Source organism: Phyllobates terribilis, unplaced genomic scaffold (genome assembly GCF_046119375.1).
Source record: "Phyllobates terribilis strain yellow unplaced genomic scaffold, ASM4611937v1 Scaffold_9__5_contigs__length_417890890, whole genome shotgun sequence".
NCBI lineage: Eukaryota > Metazoa > Chordata > Amphibia > Anura > Dendrobatidae > Phyllobates > Phyllobates terribilis.
Genome location: NW_027362769.1, coordinates 411,172,164 through 411,193,483, shown reverse-complemented (window position 1 = coordinate 411,193,483; position 21,320 = coordinate 411,172,164). Strand labels below are relative to the sequence as shown.

The 21,320-nt window shown below is 40.2% G+C and overlaps 1 protein-coding gene across 3 annotated transcripts in view; it reads right to left on the bottom strand.

Annotated features, from left to right (window-relative positions):
• The window catches only part of LOC141162670 (uncharacterized), a 381,745-nt gene that overhangs the window by 191,061 nt on the left and 169,364 nt on the right, over positions 1–21,320 (bottom strand). The window lies entirely within an intron of this gene.

Sequence of the window (21,320 nt, the reverse complement as noted above, 5' to 3'; positions counted from 1 at the left end):
TCTCTGAGTACAGATAATGTAGTAGATTTCACCTGCAGTCCTATGTAATACCACAGATAACACAGTGATGACTCTCTGAGTACAGATAATGTAGTAGATGTCACCTGCAGTCCTATGTAATACCACAGATAACACAGTGATAACTCTGAGTACAGATAATGTAGTAGTTGTCACCTGCAGTCCTATGTAATTCCACAGATAACACAGTGATAACTCTCTGTGTACAGATAATGTAGTAGATGTCACCTGCAGTCCTATGTAACACCACACAGATAACACAGTGATAACTCCCTGAGTACAGATAATGTAGTAGATGTCACCTGCAGTCCTATGTAATTCCACAGATAACACAGTGATAACTCCCTGAGTACAGATAATGTAGTAGATGTCACCTGCAGTCCTATGTAATTCCACAGATAACACAGTGATAACTCTCTGTGTACAGATAATGTAGTAGATGTCACCTGCAGTCCTATGTAACACCACACAGATAACACAGTGATAACTCCCTGAGTACAGATAATGTAGTAGATGTCACCTGCAGTCCTATGTAACTCCACAGATAACACAGAGATAACTCTCTGAGTACAGATAATGTAGTAGATGTCACCTGCAGTCCTATGTAACACCACAGATAACACAGTGATATCTCTCTGAGTACAGATAATGTAGTAGATCTCACCTGCAGTCCTATGTAACACCACAGATAACAGTGATAACTCTCTGAGTACAGATAATGTAGTAGATGTCACCTGCAGTCCTATGTAACACCACAGATAACAGTGATAACTCTCTGAGTACAGATAATGTAGTAGATGTCACCTGCAGTCCCATGTAACACCACAGATAACACAGTGATAACTCTCTGAGTACAGATAATGTAGTAGATGTCACCTGCAGTCCTATGTAACACCACAGATAACACAGTGATAACTCTCTGAGTACAGATAATGTAGTAGATGTCACCTGCAGTCCCATGTAACACCACAGATAACACAGTGATAACTCTCTGAGTACAGATAATGTAGTAGATGTCACCTGCAGTCCTATGTAACACCACAGATAACACAGTGATAACTCTCTGTGTACAGATAATGTAGTAGATGTCACCTGCAGTCCTATGTAACACCACAGATAACACAGTGATAACTCTGAGTAGAGATAATGTAGTAGATGTCACCTGCAGTCCTATGTAATACCACAGATAACACAGTGATAACTCTCTGTGTACAGATAATGTAGTAGATGTCACCTGCAGTCCCATGTAACACCACATATAACACAGTGATAACTCTCTGAGTACAGATAATGTAGTAGATGTCACCTGCAGTCCTATGTAACACCACAGATAACACAGTGATAACTCTCTGAGTACAGATAATGTAGTAGATGTCACCTGCAGTCCTATGTAACACCACAGATAACACAGTGATAACTCTCTGAGTACAGATAATGTAGTAGATGTCACCTGCAGTCCCATGTAACACCACAGATAACACAGTGATAACTCTCTGAGTACAGATAATGTAGTAGATGTCACCTGCAGTCCTATGTAACACCACAGATAACACAGTGATAACTCTCTGAGTACAGATAATGTAGTAGATGTCACCTGCAGTCCTATGTAACACCACAGACAACACAGTGATAACTCTCTGAGTACAGATAATGTAGTAGATGTCACCTGCAGTCCTATGTAACACCACAGATAACACAGTGATAACTCTCTGAGTACAGATAATGTAGTAGATGTCACCTGCAGTCCTATGTAACACCACAGATAACACAGTGATATCTCTCTGAGTACAGATAATCTAGTAGATGTCACCTGCAGTCCTATGTAACACCACAGATAACACAGTGATAACTCTCTGAGAACAGATAATGTAGTAGATGTCACCTGCAGTCCTATGTAACACCACAGATAACACAGTGATAACTCTCTGAGTACAGATAATGTAGTAGATGTCACCTGCAGTCCTATGTAACACCACAGATAACACAGTGATAACTCTCTGAGTACAGATAATGTAGTAGATGTCACCTGCAGTCCTATGTAATACCACAGATAACACAGTGATATCTCTCTGAGTACAGATAATGTAATAGATGTCACCTGCAGTCCTATGTAACAGCACAGATAACACAGTGATAACTCTCTGAGTACAGATAATGTAGTAGATCTCACCTGCAGTCCTATGTAACACCACAGATAACACAGTGATAACTCTGAGTAGAGATAATGTAGTAGATGTCACCTGCAGTCCTATGTAACACCACAGATAACACAGTGATAACTCTCTGAGTACAGATAATGTAGTAGATGTCACCTGCAGTCCTATGTAACACCACAGATAACACAGTGATAACTCTCTGAGTACAGATAATGTAGTAGATGTCACCTGCAGTCCTATGTAACACCACAGATAACACAGTGATAACTCTCTGAGTACAGATAATGTAGTAGATGTCACCTGCAGTCCTATGTAACACCACCGATCACACAGTGATAACTCTCTGAGTACAGATAATGTAATATATGTCACCTGCAGTCCTATCTAACACCACCGATAACACAGTGATAACTCTCTGAGTACAGATAATGTAGTAGATGTCACCTGCAGTCCTATGTAACACCACAGATAACACAGTGATATCTCTCTGAGTACAGATAATGTAGTAGATGTCACCTGCAGTCCTATGTAACACCACAGATAACACAGTGATATCTCTCTGAGTACAGATAATGTACTAGATCTCACCTGCAGTCCTATGTAACACCACAGATAACACAGTGATAACTCTCTGAGTACAGATAATGTAATAGATGTCACCTGCAGTCCTATGTAATTCCACAGATAACACAGTGATAACTCTCTGAGTACAGATAATGTAGTAGATGTCACCTGCAGTCCTATGTAACACCACAGATAACACAGTGATATCTCTCTGAGTACAGATAATGTAGTAGATCTCACCTGCAGTCCTATGTAACACCACAGATAACACAGTGATAACTCTCTGAGTACAGATAATGTAGTAGATGTCACCTGCAGTCCTATGTAACACCACAGATAACACAGTGATAACTCTCTGAGTACAGATAATGTAGTAGATGTCACCTGCAGTCCTATGTAACACCACAGATAACACAGTGATAACTCTCTGAGTACAGATAATGTAGTAGATGTCACCTGCAGTCCTATGTAACACCACAGATAACACAGTGATAACTCTGAGTACAGATAATGTAGTAGTTGTCACCTGCAGTCCTATGTAACTCCACAGATAACACAGTGATCACTCTCTGAGTACAGGTAATGTAGTAGATGTCATCTGCAGTCCTATGTAACAACACAGATAACACCGTGATAACTCTCTGAATACAGATAATGTAGTAGATGTCACCTGCAGTCCTATGTAACTCCACAGATAACACAGTGATAACTCTCTGAGTACAGATAATGTAGTAGATGTCACCTGCAGTCCTATGTAACACCACAGAAAACACACTGATAACTCTCTGAGTACAGATAATATAGTAGATGTCACATGCAGTCCTATGTAACACCACAGATAACACAGTGATAACTCTCTGAGTACAGATAATGTAGTAGATGTCACCTGCAGTCCTATGTAACTCCACAGATAACACAGTGATATCTCTCTGAGTACAGATAATGTAGTAGATGTCATCTGCAGTCCTATGTAACACCACAGATAACACACTGATAACTCTCTGAGTACAGATAATATAGTAGATGTCACATGCAGTCCTATGTAACACCACAGATAACACAGTGATAACTCTCTGAGTACAGGTAATGTAGTAGATGTCACCTGCAGTCCTATGTAACACCACCGATCACACAGTGATAACTCTCTGAGTACAGATAATGTAATATATGTCACCTGCAGTCCTATGTAACACCACAGATAACACAGTGATAACTCTCTAAGTACAGATAATGTAGTAGATGTCACCTGCAGTCCTATCTAACACCACCGATAACACAGTGATATCTCTCTGAGTACAGATAATGTACTAGATCTCACCTGCAGTCCTATGTAACACCACAGATAACACAGTGATAACTCTCTGAGTACAGATAATGTAGTAGATGTCACCTGCAGTCCTATGTAACACCACAGATAACACAGTGATATCTCTCTGAGTACAGATAATGTAGTAGATCTCACCTGCAGTCCTATGTAACACCACAGATAACACAGTGATATCTCTCTGAGTACAGATAATGTACTAGATCTCACCTGCAGTCCTATGTAACACCACAGATAACACAGTGATAACTCTCTGAGTACAGATAATGTAATAGATGTCACCTGCAGTCCTATGTAATACCACAGATAACACAGTGATAACTCTGAGTACAGATAATGTAGTAGATGTCACCTGCAGTCCTATGTAACACCACAGATAACACAGTGATATCTCTCTGAGTACAGATAATGTAGTAGATGTCACCTGCAGTCCTATGTAACACCACAGATAACACAGTGATAACTCTCTGAGTACAGATAATGTAGTAGATGTCACCTGCAGTCCTATGTAACACCACAGAAAACACAGTGATAACTCTCTGAGTACAGATAATGTAGTAGATGTCACCTGCAGTCCTATGTAACACCACAGATAACACAGTGATAACTCTCTGAGTACAGATAATGTAGTAGTTGTCACCTGCAGTCCTATGTAACTCCACAGATAACACAGTGATCACTCTCTGAGTACAGGTAATGTAGTAGATGTCACCTGCAGTCCTATGTAACAACACAGAAAACACCGTGATAACTCTCTGAATACAGATAATGTAGTAGATGTCACCTGCAGTCCTATGTAACTCCACAGATAACACAGTGATAACTCTCTGAGTACAGATAATGTAGTAGATGTCACCTACAGTCCTATGTAACACCACCGATAACACAGTGATAACTCTCTGAGTACAGATAATATAGTAGATGTCACCTGCAGTCCTATGTAACACCACAGATAACACAGTGATATCTCTCTGAGTACAGATAATGTAGTAGATGTCATCTGCAGTCCTATGTAACACCACAGAAAACACACTGATAACTCTCTGAGTACAGATAATATAGTAGATGTCACATGCAGTCCTATGTAACACCACAGATAACACAGTGATAACTCTCTGAGTACAGGTAATGTAGTAGATGTCACCTGCAGTCCTATGTAACACAACAGATAACACAGTGATAACTCTCTGAGTACAGATAATGTAGTAGATGTCACCTACAGTCCTATGTAACACCACAGATAACACAGTGATATCTCTGAGTACAGATAATGTAGTAGATCTCACCTGCAGTCCTATGTAACACCACAGATAACACAGTGATATCTCTCTGAGTACAGATAATGTAGTAGATGTCATCTGCAGTCCTATGTAACACCACAGATAACACACTGATAACTCTCTGAGTACAGATAATGTAGTAGATGTCACCTGCAGTCCTATGTAACACCACCGATAACACAGTGATATCTCCCTGAGTACAGATAATGTAGTAGATGTCACCTGCAGTCCTATGTAACACCACCGATAACACAGTGATAACTCTCTGTGTACAGATAATGTAGTAGATGTCTCCTGCAGTCCTATGTAACACCACAGATAACACAGTGATAACTCTCTGAGTACAGATAATGTAGTAGATGTCTCCTGCAGTCCTATGTAACACCACAGATAACACAGTGATAACTCTCTGAGTACAGATAATGTAGTACATGTCTCCTGCAGTCCTATGTAACACCACCGATAACACAGTGATAACTCTCTGAGTACAGATAATGTAGTAGATGTCACCTGCAGTCCTATGTAACACCACAGATAACACAGTGATAACTCTCTGTGTACAGATAATGTAGTAGTTGTCACCTGCAGTCCTATGTAACACCACAGATAACACAGTGATAACTCTCTGAGTACAGATAATGTAGTACATGTCTCCTGCAGTCCTATGTAACACCACCGATAACACAGTGATAACTCTCTGAGTACAGATAATGTAGTAGATGTCACCTGCAGTCCTATGTAACACCACAGATAACACAGTGATAACTCTCTGAGTACAGATAATGTAGTAGATGTCACATGCAGTCCTATGTAACACCACAGATAACACAGTGATAACTCTCTGAGTACAGGTAATGTAGTAGATGTCACCTGCAGTCCTATGTAACACCACAGATAACTCACTGATAACTCTCTGAGTACAGATAATATAGTAGATGTCACATGCAGTCCGATGTAACAACACAGATAACACAGTGATAACTCTCTGAGTACAGGTAATGTAGTAGATGTCACATGCAGTCCTATGTAACACCACAGATAACACAGTGATAACTCTCTGAGTACAGGTAATGTAGTAGATGTCACCTGCAGTCCTATGTAACACCACAGATAACACAGTGATAACTCTCTGAGTACAGATAATGTAGTAGATGTCACCTGCAGTCCTATGTAACACCAGAGATAACACAGTGATATCTCTCTGAGTACAGATAATGTAGTAGATGTCTCCTGCAGTCCTATGTAACACCACAGATAACACAGTGATAACTCTCTGAGTACAGATAATGTAGTAGATGTCACATGCAGTCCTATGTAACACCACAGATAACACAGTGATAACTCTCTGAGTACAGATAATGTAGTAGATGTCTCCTGCAGTCCTATGTAACACCACCGATAACACAGTGATAACTCTCTGTGTACAGATAATGTAGTAGATGTCACCTGCAGTCCTATGTAACACCACAGATAACACAGTGATAACTCTCTGAGTACAGATAATGTAGTAGTTGTCACCTGCAGTCCTATGTAACACCACAGATAACACAGTGATATCTCTCTGAGTACAGATAATGTAATAGATGTCACCTGCAGTCCTATGTAACACCACAGATAACACAGTGATAACTCTCTGAGTACAGATAATGTAGTAGATGTCACCTGCAGTCCTATGTAACACCACAGATAACACAGTGATATCTCTCTGAGAACAGATAATGTAGTAGATGTCACCTGCAGTCCTATGTAATACCACAGATAACACAGTGATAACTCTCTGAGTACAGATAATGTAGTAGATGTCACCTGCAGTCCTATGTAACACCACAGATAACACAGTGATATCTCTCTGAGTACAGATAATGTAGTAGATGTCACCTGCAGTCCTATGTAACACCACAGATAACACAGTGATACCTCTCTGAGTACAGATAATGTAATAGATGTCACCTGCAGTCCTATGTAACAACACAGATAACACAGTGATAACTCTCTGAGTGCAGATAATGCAGTAGATGTCACCTGCAGTCCTATGTAACACCACAGATAACACAGTGATATCCCTCTGAGTACAGATAATGTAGTAGTTGTCACCTGCAGTCCTATGTAAAACCACAGATAACACAGTGATAACTCTCTGAGTACAGATAATGTAGTAGATGTCACCTGCAGTCCTATGAAACAACACAGATAACACAGTGATAACTCTCTGAGTACAGATAATGTAGTAGATGTCACCTGCAGTCCTATGTAACACCACAGATAACACAGAGATAACTCTCTGAGTACAGATAATGTAGTAGATGTCACCTGCAGTCCCATGTAACACCACAGATAACACAGTGATAACTCTCTGAGTACAGATAATGTAGTAGATGTCACCTGCAGTCCTATGTAATACCACAGATAACACAGTGATAACTCTCTGAGTACAGATAATGTAATAGATGTCACCTGCAGTCCTATGTAACACCACAGATAACACAGTGATAACTCTCTGAGTACAGATAATGTAGTAGATGTCACCTGCAGTCCTATGTAACACCACAGATAACACAGTGATATCTCTCTGAGAACAGATAATGTAGTAGATGTCACCTGCAGTCCTATGTAATACCACAGATAACACAGTGATAACTCTCTGAGTACAGATAATGTAGTAGATGTCACCTGCAGTCCTATGTAACACCACAGATAACACAGTGATATCTCTCTGAGTACAGATAATGTAGTAGATGTCACCTGCAGTCCTATGTAACACCACAGATAACACAGTGATACCTCTCTGAGTACAGATAATGTAATAGATGTCACCTGCAGTCCTATGTAACAACACAGATAACACAGTGATAACTCTCTGAGTGCAGATAATGCAGTAGATGTCACCTGCAGTCCTATGTAACACCACAGATAACACAGTGATATCCCTCTGAGTACAGATAATGTAGTAGTTGTCACCTGCAGTCCTATGTAACACCACAGATAATACAGTGATAACTCTCTGAGTACAGATAATGTAGTAGATGTCACCTGCAGTCCTATGTAAAACCACAGATAACACAGTGATAACTCTCTGAGTACAGATAATGTAGTAGATGTCACCTGCAGTCCTATGAAACAACACAGATAACACAGTGATAACTCTCTGAGTACAGATAATGTAGTAGATGTCACCTGCAGTCCTATGTAACACCACAGATAACACAGAGATAACTCTCTGAGTACAGATAATCTAGTAGATGTCACCTGCAGTCCTATGTAACACCACAGATAACACAGTGATAACTCTCTGAGAACAGATAATGTAGTAGATGTCACCTGCAGTCCTATGTAATACCACAGATAACACAGTGATATCTCTCTGAGTACAGATAATGTAATAGATGTCACCTGCAGTCCTATGTAACACCACAGATAACACAGTGATAACTCTCTGAGTACAGATAATGTAGTAGATGTCACCTGCAGTCCTATGTAATACCACAGATAACACAGTGATATCTCTCTGAGTACAGATAATGTAATAGATGTCACCTGCAGTCCTATGTAACACCACAGATAACACAGTGATAACTCTCTGAGTACAGATAATGTAGTAGATGTCACCTGCAGTCCTATGTAACAGCACAGATAACACAGTGATAACTCTCTGTGTACAGATAATGTAGTAGATGTCACCTGCAGTCCTATGTAACACCACAGATAACACAGTGATAACTCTGAGTAGAGATAATGTAGTAGATGTCACCTGCAGTCCTATGTAACACCACAGATAACACAGTGATAACTCTCTGAGTACAGATAATGTAGTAGATGTCACCTGCAGTCCTATGTAACACCACAGATAACACAGTGATAACTCTCTGAGTACAGATAATGTAGTAGATGTCACCTGCAGTCCTATGTAACACCACAGATAACACAGTGATAACTCTCTGAGTACAGATAATGTAGTAGATGTCACCTGCAGTCCTATGTAACACCACAGATAACACAGTGATAACTCTCTGAGTACAGATAATGTAGTAGATGTCACCTGCAGTCCTATGTAACACCACAGATAACACAGTGATAACTCTCTGAGTACAGATAATGTAGTAGATGTCACCTGCAGTCCTATGTAACACCACCGATCACACAGTGATAACTCTCTGAGTACAGATAATGTAATATATGTCACCTGCAGTCCTATGTAACACCACAGATAACACAGTGATAACTCTCTAAGTACAGATAATGTAGTAGATGTCACCTGCAGTCCTATCTAACACCACCGATAACACAGTGATAACTCTCTGAGTACAGATAATGTAGTAGATGTCACCTGCAGTCCTATGTAACACCACAGATAACACAGTGATATCTCTCTGAGTACAGATAATGTAGTAGATGTCACCTGCAGTCCTATGTAACACCACAGATAACACAGTGATATCTCTCTGAGTACAGATAATGTACTAGATGTCACCTGCAGTCCTATGTAACACCACAGATAACACAGTGATAACTCTCTGAGTACAGATAATGTAATAGATGTCACCTGCAGTCCTATGTAATACCACAGATAACACAGTGATAACTCTCTGAGTACAGATAATGTAGTAGATGTCACCTGCAGTCCTATGTAACACCACAGATAACACAGTGATATCTCTCTGAGTACAGATAATGTAGTAGATCTCACCTGCAGTCCTATGTAACACCACAGATAACACAGTGATAACTCTCTGAGTACAGATAATGTAGTAGATGTCACCTGCAGTCCTATGTAACACCACAGATAACACAGTGATAACTCTCTGAGTATAGATAATGTAGTAGATGTCACCTGCAGTCCTATGTAACACCACAGATAACACAGTGATAACTCTCTGAGTACAGATAATGTAGTAGATGTCACCTGCAGTCCTATGTAACACCACAGATAACACAGTGATAACTCTGAGTACAGATAATGTAGTAGTTGTCACCTGCAGTCCTATGTAACTCCACAGATAACACAGTGATCACTCTCTGAGTACAGGTAATGTAGTAGATGTCACCTGCAGTCCTATGTAACAACACAGATAACACCGTGATAACTCTCTGAATACAGATAATGTAGTAGATGTCACCTGCAGTCCTATGTAACTCCACAGATAACACAGTGATAACTCTCTGAGTACAGATAATGTAGTAGATGTCACCTGCAGTCCTATGTAACACCACAGATAACACAGTGATAACTCTCTGAGTACAGATAATATAGTAGATGTCACCTGCAGTCCTATGTAACACCACAGATAACACAGTGATATCTCTCTGAGTACAGATAATGTAGTAGATGTCACCTGCAGTCCTATGTAACTCCACAGATAACACAGTGATCACTCTCTGAGTACAGGTAATGTAGTAGATGTCACCTGCAGTCCTATGTAACAACACAGATAACACCGTGATAACTCTCTGAATACAGATAATGTAGTAGATGTCACCTGCAGTCCTATGTAACTCCACAGATAACACAGTGATAACTCTGAGTACAGATAATGTAGTAGATGTCACCTGCAGTCCTATGTAACACTACAGATAACACAGTGATATCTCTCTGAGTACAGATAATGTAGTAGATGTCATCTGCAGTCCTATGTAACACCACAGATAACACACTGATAACTCTCTGAGTACAGATAATATAGTAGATGTCACATGCAGTCCTATGTAACACCACAGATAACACAGTGATAACTCTCTGAGTACAGATAATGTAGTAGATGTCACCTGCAGTCCTATGTAACTCCACAGATAACACAGAGATAACTCTCTGAGTACAGATAATGTAGTAGTTGTCACCTGCAGTCCTATGTAACTCCACAGATAACACAGTGATAACTCTCTGAGTACAGATAATGTAGTAGATGTCACCTGCAGTCCTATGTAACACCACAGATAACACAGTGATATCTCCCTGAGTACAGATAATGTAGTAGATGTCACCTGCAGTCCTATGTAACACCACCGATAACACAGTGATATCTCCCTGAGTACAGATAATGTAGTAGATGTCACCTGCAGTCCTATGTAACACCACCGATAACACAGTGATAACTCTCTGTGTACAGATAATGTTGTAGATGTCTCCTGCAGTCCTATGTAACACCACCGATAACACAGTGATAACTCTCTGTGTACAGATAATGTAGTAGATGTCTCCTGCAGTCCTATGTAACACCACAGATAACACAGTGATAACTCTCTGAGTACAGATAATGTAGTAGATGTCTCCTGCAGTCCTATGTAACACCACAGATAACACAGTGATCACTCTCTGAGTACAGATAATGTAGTAGATGTCACCTGCAGTCCTATGTAACAACACAGATAACACAGTGATAACTCTCTGAGTACAGGTAATGTAGTAGATGTCACCTGCAGTCCTATGTAACACCACAGATAACACACTGATAACTCTCTGAGTACAGATAATATAGTAGATGTCACATGCAGTCCTATGTAACAACACAGATAACACAGTGATAACTCTCTGAGTACAGGTAATGTAGTAGATGTCACATGCAGTCCTATGTAACACCACAGATAACACAGTGATAACTCTCTGAGTACAGATAATGTAGTAGATGTCACCTGCAGTCCTATGTAACACCAGAGATAACACAGAGATAACTCTCTGAGTACAGATAATGTAGTAGATGTCATCTGCAGTCCTATGTAACACCACCGATAACACAGTGATATCTCCCTGAGTACAGATAATGTAGTAGATGTCACCTGCAGTCCTATGTAACACCACCGATAACACAGTGATAACTCTCTGTGTACAGATAATGTAGTAGATGTCTCCTGCAGTCCTATGTAACACCACCGATAACACAGTGATAACTCTCTGTGTACAGATAATGTAGTAGATGTCTCCTGCAGTCCTATGTAACACCACAGATAACACAGTGATAACTCTCTGAGTACAGATAATGTAGTAGATGTCTCCTGCAGTCCTATGTAACACCACCGATAACACAGTGATAACTCTCTGTGTACAGATAATGTAGTAGATGTCACCTGCAGTCCTATGTAACACCACAGATAACACAGTGATAACTCTCTGAGTACAGATAATGTAGTAGTTGTCACCTGCAGTCCTATGTAACACCACAGATAACACAGTGATATCTCTCTGAGTACAGATAATGTAATAGATGTCACCTGCAGTCCTATGTAACACCACAGATAACACAGTGATAACTCTCTGAGTACAGATAATGTAGTAGATGTCACCTGCAGTCCTATGTAACACCACAGATAATACAGTGATAACTCTCTGAGTACAGATAATGTAATAGATGTCACCTGCAGTCCTATGTAACACCACCGATAACACAGTGATAACTCTCTGAGTACAGATAATGTAGTAGATGTCACCTGCAGTCCTATGTAACACCACAGATAACACAGTGATAACTCTCTGAGTACAGATAATGTAGTAGATGTCACCTGCAGTCCTATGTAACACCACAGATAACACAGTGATACCTCTCTGAGTACAGATAATGTAGTAGATGTCACCTGCAGTCCTATGTAACTCCACAGATAACACAGTGATAACTCTCTGAGTACAGATAATGTAGTAGATGTCACCTGCAGTCCTATGTAACACCACAGATAACACAGTGATATCTCTCTGAGTACAGCTAATGTAGTAGATGTCACCTGCAGTCCTATGTAACACCACAGATAACACAGTGATATCTCTCTGAGTACAGATAATGTAGTAGATGTCACCCGCAGTCCTATGTAACACCACAGATAACACCGTGATAACTCTCTGAGTACAGATAATGTAGTAGATGTCACCTGCAGTCCTATGTAACACCACAGATAACACAGTGATAACTCTCTGAGTACAGATAATGTAGTAGATGTCACCTGCAGTCCTATGTAACACCACAGATAACACAGTGATAACTCTCTGAGTACAGATAATGTAGTATATGACACCTGCAGTCCTATGTAACACCACAGATAACACAGTGATAACTCTCTGAGTACAGATAATGTAGTAGATGTCATCTGCAGTCCTATGTAACACCACAGATAACACAGTGATCACTCTCCGAGTACAGATAATGTAGTAGATGTCACCTGCAGTCCTATGTAACACCACAGATAACACGGTGATAACTCTCTGAGTACAGATAATGTAGTAGATGTCACCTGCAGTCCTATGTAACTCCAAAGATAACACAGAGATAACTCTCTGAGTACAGATAATGTAGTAGATGTCACCTGCAGTCCTATGTAACACCACAGATAACACAGTGATAACTCTCTGATTACAGATAATGTAGTAGATGTCACCTGCAGTCCTATGTAACACCACCGATAACATAGTGATAACTCTCTGAGTACAGATAATGTAGTAGTTGTCACCTGCAGTCCCATGTAACACCACAGATAACACAGTGATTACTCTCTGAGTACAGATAATGTAGTAGATGTCACCTGCAGTCCTATGTAACACCACAGATAACACAGTGATAACTCTCTGAGTACAGATAATGTAGTAGATGTCACCTGCAGTCCTATGTAACTCCACAGATAACACAGTGATAACTCTCTGAGTACAGATAATGTAGTAGATGTCACCCGCAGTCCTATGTAACACCACAGATAACACAGTGATAACTCTCTGAGTACAGATAATGTAGTATATGACACCTGCAGTCCTATGTAACACCACAGATAACACAGTGATCACTCTCCGAGTACAGATAATGTAGTAGATGTCACCTGCAGTCCTATGTAACACCACAGATAACACAGTGATAACTCTCTGAGTACAGATAATGTAGTAGATGTCACCTGCAGTCCTATGTAACTCCACAGATAACACAGTGATTACTCTCTGAGTACAGATAATGTAGTAGATGTCACCTGCAGTCCTATGTAACACCACAGATAACACAGCGATATCTCTCTGAGTACAGATAATGTAGTAGATGTCACCTGCAGTCCAATGTAACACCACAGATAACACAGTGATATCCCTCTGAGTACAGATAATGTAGTAGATGTCATCTGCAGTCCTGTGTAACACCACAGATAACACAGTGATCACTCTCCGAGTACAGATAATGTAGTAGATGTCACCTGCAGTCCTATGTAACACCACAGATAACACAGTGATTACTCTCTGAGTATAGATAATGTAGTAGATGTCACCTGCAGTCCTATGTAACACCACAGATAACACAGTGATAACAATCTGAGTACAGATAATGTAGTAGTTGTCACCTGCAGTCCTATGTAACACCACAGATAACACAGTGATATCTCTCTGAGTACAGATAATGTAGTAGATGTCACCTGCAGTCCTATGTAACACCACAGATAACACAGTGATAACTCTCTGAGTACAGATAATGTAGTAGATGTCACCTGCAGTCCTATGTAACACCACAGATAACACAGTGATATCTCTCTGAGTTCAGATAATGTAGTAGATGTCACCTGCAGTCCTATGTAACACCACAGATAACACAGTGATATCTCTCTGAGTACAGATAATGTAGTAGATGTCACCTGCAGTCCTATGTAACACCACAGATAACACAGGGATAACTCTCTGAGTACAGATAATGTAGTAGTTGTCACCTGCAGTCCTATGTAACACCACAGATAACACAGTGATAACTCTCTGAGTACAGATAATGTAGTAGATGTCACCTGCAGTCCTATGTAATACCACAGATAACACAGTGATATCTCTCTGAGTACAGATAATGTAGTAGATGTCACCTGCAGTCCTATGTAACACCACAGATAACACAGTGATATCTCTCTGAGTACAGATAATGTAGTAGATGTCACCTGCAGTCCTATGTAACACCACAGATAACACAGTGATATCTCTCTGAGTACAGATAATGTAGTAGATGTCACCTGCAGTCCTATGTAACACCACAGATAACACAGTGATATCTCTCTGAGTACAGATAATGTAGTAGATGTCACCTGCAGTCCTATGTAACAGCACAGATAACACAGTGATAACTCTCTGAGTACAGATAATGTAGTAGATGTCACCTGCAGTCCTATGTAACACCACAGATAACACAGTGATCACTCTCTGAGTAGAGATAATGTAGTAGATGTCACCTGCAGTCCTATGTAACACCACAGATAACACAGTGATATCTCTCTGAGTACAGATAATGTAGTAGATGTCACCTGCAGTCCTATGTAACACCACAGATAACACAGGGATAACTCTCTGAGTACAGATAATGTAGTAGTTGTCACCTGCAGTCCTATGTAACACCACAGATAACACAGTGATAACTCTCTGAGTACAGATAATGTAGTAGATGTCACCTGCAGTCCTATGTAACACCACAGATAACACAGTGATATCTCTCTGAGTACAGATAATGTAGTAGATGTCACCTGCAGTCCTGTGTAACAACACAGATAACACAGTGAAATCTCTCTGAGTACAGATAATGTAGTAGATGTCACCTGCAGTCCTATGTAACACCACAGATAACACAGTGATATCTCTCTGAGTACAGATAATGTAGTAGATGTCACCTGCAGTCCTATGTAACACCACAGATAACACAGTGATATCCCTCTGAGTACAGATAATGTAGTAGATGTCACCTGCAGTCCTATGTAACACCACATATAACACAGTGATACCTCTCTGAGTACAGATAATGTAATAGATGTCACCTGCAGTCCTATGTAACACCACAGATAACACAGTGATAACTCTCTGAGTACAGATAATGTAGTAGATGTCACCTGCAGTCCTGTGTAACACTACAGATAACACAGTGATAACTCTCTGAGTACAGATAATGTAGTAGATGTCACCTGCAGTCCTATGTAACACCACAGATAACACAGTGATAACTCTCTTAGTACAGATAATATAGTAGATGTCACCTGCAGTCCTATGTAACACCACAGATAACACAGTGATATCTCTCTGAGTACAGATAATGTAGTAGATGTCACCTGCAGTCCTATGTAACACCACAGATAACACAGTGATATCTCTCTGAGTACAGATAATGTAGTAGATGTCACCTGCAGTCCTGTGTAACACTACAGATAACACAGTGATAACTCTCTGAGTACGGATAATGTAGTAGATGTCACCTGCAGTCCTATGTAACACCACAGATAACACAGTGATAACTTTCTGAGTACAGATAATATAGTAGATGTCACCTGCAGTCCTATGTAACACCACAGATAACACAGTGATAACTCTCTGAGTACAGATAATGTAGTAGATGTCACCTGCAGTCCTATGTAACACCACAGATAACACCGTGATAACTCTCTGAATACAGATAATGTAGTAGATGTCACCTGCAGTCCTGTGTAACACTACAGATAACACAGTGATACCTCTCTGAGTACAGATAATGTAATAGATGTCACCTGCAGTCCTATGTAACACCACAGATAACACAGTGATAACTCTCTGAGTACAGATAATATAGTAGATGTCACCTGCAGTCCTATGTAACACCACAGATAACACAGTGATATCTCTCTGAGTACAGATAATGTAGTAGATGTCACCTGCAGTCCTATGTAACACCACAGATAACACAGTGATAACTCTCTGAGTACAGATAATATAGTAGATGTCACATGCAGTCCTATGTAACACCACAGATAACACAGTGATAACTCTCTGAGTACAGGTAATGTAGTAGATGTCACCTGCAGTCCTATGTAACACCACAGATAACACAGTGATAACTCTCTGAGTACAGATAATGTAGTAGATGTCACCTGCAGTCCTATGTAACACCATAGATAACACAGTGATAACTCTCTGAGTACAGATAATGTAGTAGATGTCACCTGCAGTCCTATGTAACACCACAGATAACACAGTGATAACTCTCTGAGTACAGATAATGTGGTAGATGTCACCTGCAGTCCTATGTAACACCACAGATAACACAGTGATATCTCTCTGAGTACAGATAATGTAGTAGATGTCACCTGCAGTCCTATGTAACTCCACAGATAACACAGTGATATCTCTCTGAGTACAGATAATGTAGTAGATGTCACCTGCAGTCCTATGTAACACCACAGATAACACAGTGATAACTCTCTGAGAACAGATAATGTAGTAGATGTCACCTGCAGTCCTATGTAACACCACAGATAACACAGTGATAACTCTCTGAGTGCAGATAATGTAGTAGATGTCACCTGCAGTCCTATGTAACACCATAGATAACACAGTGATATCCCTCTGAGTACAGATAATGTAGTAGATGTCACCTGCAGTCCTATGTAACACCACAGATAACACAGTGATATCTCTCTGAGAACAGATAATGTAGTAGATGTCACCTGCAGTCCTATGTAACACCACAGATAACACAGTGATAACTCTCTGAGTGCAGATAATGTAGTAGATGTCACCTGCAGTCCTATGTAACACCACAGATAACACAGTGATAACTCTCTGAGTACAGATAATATAGTAGATGTCACCTGCAGTCCTATGTAACACCACAGATAACACAGTGATATCTCTCTGAGTACAGATAATGTAGTAGATGTCACCTGCAGTCCTATGTAACACCACAGATAACACAGTGATAACTCTCTGAGTACAGATAATGTAGTAGATGTCACATGCAGTTCTATGTAACACCACAGATAACACAGTGATAACTCTCTGAGTACAGGTAATGTAGTAGATGTCACCTGCAGTCCTATGTAACACCACAGATAACACAGTGATAACTCTCTGAGTACAGATAATATAGTAGATGTCACATGCAGTCCTATGTAACACCACAGATAACACAGTGATAACTCTCTGAGTACAGATAATGTAGTAGATGTCACCTGCAGTCCTATGTAACACCACAGATAACACAGTGATCACTCTCTGAGTACAGATAATATAGTAGATGTCACATGCAGTCCTATGTAACACCACAGATAACACAGTGATAACTCTCTGAGTACAGGTAATGTAGTAGATGTCACCTGCAGTCCTATGTAACACCACACATAACACAGTGATATCTCTCTGAGTACAGATAATGTAGTAGATGTCACCTGCAGTCCTATGTAACACCACAGATAACACAGTGATAACTCTCTGAGTACAGATAATATAGTAGATGTCACATGCAGTCCTATGTAACACCACAGATAACACAGTGATAACTCTCTGAGTACAGGTAATGTAGTAGATTTCACCTGCAGTCCTATGTAACACCACAGATAACACAGTGATAACTCTCTGAGTACAGATAATGTAGTAGATGTCACCTGCAGTCCTATGTAACACCACAGATAACACAGTGATATCTCTCTGAGTACAGATAATGTAGTAGATGTCACCTGCAGTCCTATGTAACACCACAGATAACACAGTGATAACTCTCTGAGTACAGATAATATAGTAGATGTCACATGCAGTCCTATGTAACACCACAGATAACACAGTGATAACTCTCTGAGTACAGGTAATGTAGTAGATGTCACCTGCAGTCCTATGTAACACCACAGATAACACAGTGATAACTCTCTGAGTACAGATAATGTAGTAGATGTCATCTGCAGTCCTATGTAACACCACAGATAACACAGTGATAACTCTCTGAGTAAAGATAATGTAGTAGATGTCATCTGCAGTCCTATGTAACACCACAGATAACACAGTGATAACTCTCTAAGTACAGATAATGTAGTAGATGTCACCTGCAGTCCTATGTAACACCACAGATAACACAGTGATAACTCTCTGAGTACAGATAATGTAGTAGATGTCACCTGCAGTACTATGTAACACCACAGATAACACAGTGATAACTCTCTGAGTACAGATAATGTAGTAGATGTCACCTGCAGTCCTATGTAACACCACAGATAACACAGTGATCACTCTCTGAGTACAGATAATGTAGTAGATGTCACCCGCAGTCCTATGTAACACCACAGATAACACAGTGATAACTCTCTGAGTACAGATAATGTGGTAGATGTCACCTGCAGTCCTATGTAACACCACAGATAACACAGTGATATCTCTCTGAGTACAGATAATGTAGTAGATGTCACCTGCAGTCCTATGTAACTCCACAGATAACACAGTGATATCTCTCTGAGTACAGATAATGTAGTAGATGTCACCTGCAGTCCTATGTAACAACACAGATAACACAGTGATAACTCTCTGAGTGCAGATAATGTAGTAGATGTCACCTGCAGTCCTATGTAACACCACAGATAACACAGTGATAACTCTCTGAGAACAGATAATGTAGTAGATGTCACCTGCAGTCCTATGTAACACCACAGATAACACAGTGATAACTCTCTGAGTGCAGATAATGTAGTAGATGTCACCTGCAGTCCTATGTAACACCATAGATAACACAGTGATATCCCTCTGAGTACAGATAATGTAGTAGATGTCACCTGCAGTCCTATGTAACACCACAGATAACACAGTGATATCTCTCTGAGAACAGATAATGTAGTAGATGTCACCTGCAGTCCTATGTAACACCACAGATAACACAGTGATAACTCTCTGAGTGCAGATAATGTAGTAGATGTCACCTGCAGTCCTATGTAACACCACAGATAACACAGTGATAACTCTCTGAGTACAGATAATATAGTAGATGTCACCTGCAGTCCTATGTAACACCACAGATAACACAGTGATATCTCTCTGAGTACAGATAATGTAGTAGATGTCACCTGCAGTCCTATGTAACACCACAGATAACACAGTGATAACTCTCTGAGTACAGATAATATAGTAGATGTCACATGCAGTCCTATGTAACACCACAGATAACACAGTGATAACTCTCTGAGTACAGGTAATGTAGTAGATGTCACCTGCAGTCCTATGTAACACCACAGATAACACAGTGATAACTCTCTGAGTACAGATAATGTAGTAGATGTCACCTGCAGTCCTATGTAACACCACAGATAACACAGTGATCACTCTCTGAGTACAGATAATGTAGTAGATGTCACCTGCAGTCCTATGTAACACCACAGATAACACAGTGATCACTCTCTGAGTACAGATAATATAGTAGATGTCACATGCAGTCCTATGTAACACCACAGATAACACAGTGATAACTCTCTGAGTACAGGTAATGTAGTAGATGTCACCTGCAGTCCTATGTAACACCACAGATAGCACAGTGATAACTCTCTGAGTACAGATAATATAGTAGATGTCTCCTGCAGTCCTATGTAACACCACAGATAACACAGTGATAACTCTCTGAGTACAGATAATATAGTAGATGTCTCCTGCAGTCCTATGTAACACCACAGATAACACAGTGATATCTCTCTGAGTACAGATAATGTAGTAGATGTCACCTGCAGTCCTATGTAACACCACAGATAACACAGTGATAACTCTCTGAGTACAGATAATGTAGTAGGTGTCACCTGCAGTCCTATGTAACACCACAGATAACACAGTGATAACTCTCTGAATACAGATAATGTAGTAGATGTCACCTGCAGTCCTATGTAACACCACAGATAACACAGTGATAACTCTCTGAGTACAGATAATGTAGTAGGTGTCACCTGCAGTCCTATGTAACACCACAGATAACACAGTGATAACTCTCTGAATACAGATAATGTAGTAGATGTCACCTGCAGTCCTATGTAACACCACAGATAACACAGTGATAACTCTCTGAGTACAGATAATGTAGTAGATGTCACCTGCAGTCCTATGTAACACCACAGATAGCACAGTGATAACTCTCTGAGTACAGATAATATAGTAGATGTCTCCTGCAGTCCTATGTAACACCACAGATAACACAGTGATAACTCTCTGAGTACAGATAATATAGTAGATGTCTCCTGCAGTCCTATGTAACACCACAGATAACACAGTGATATCTCTCTGAGTACAGATAATGTAGTAGA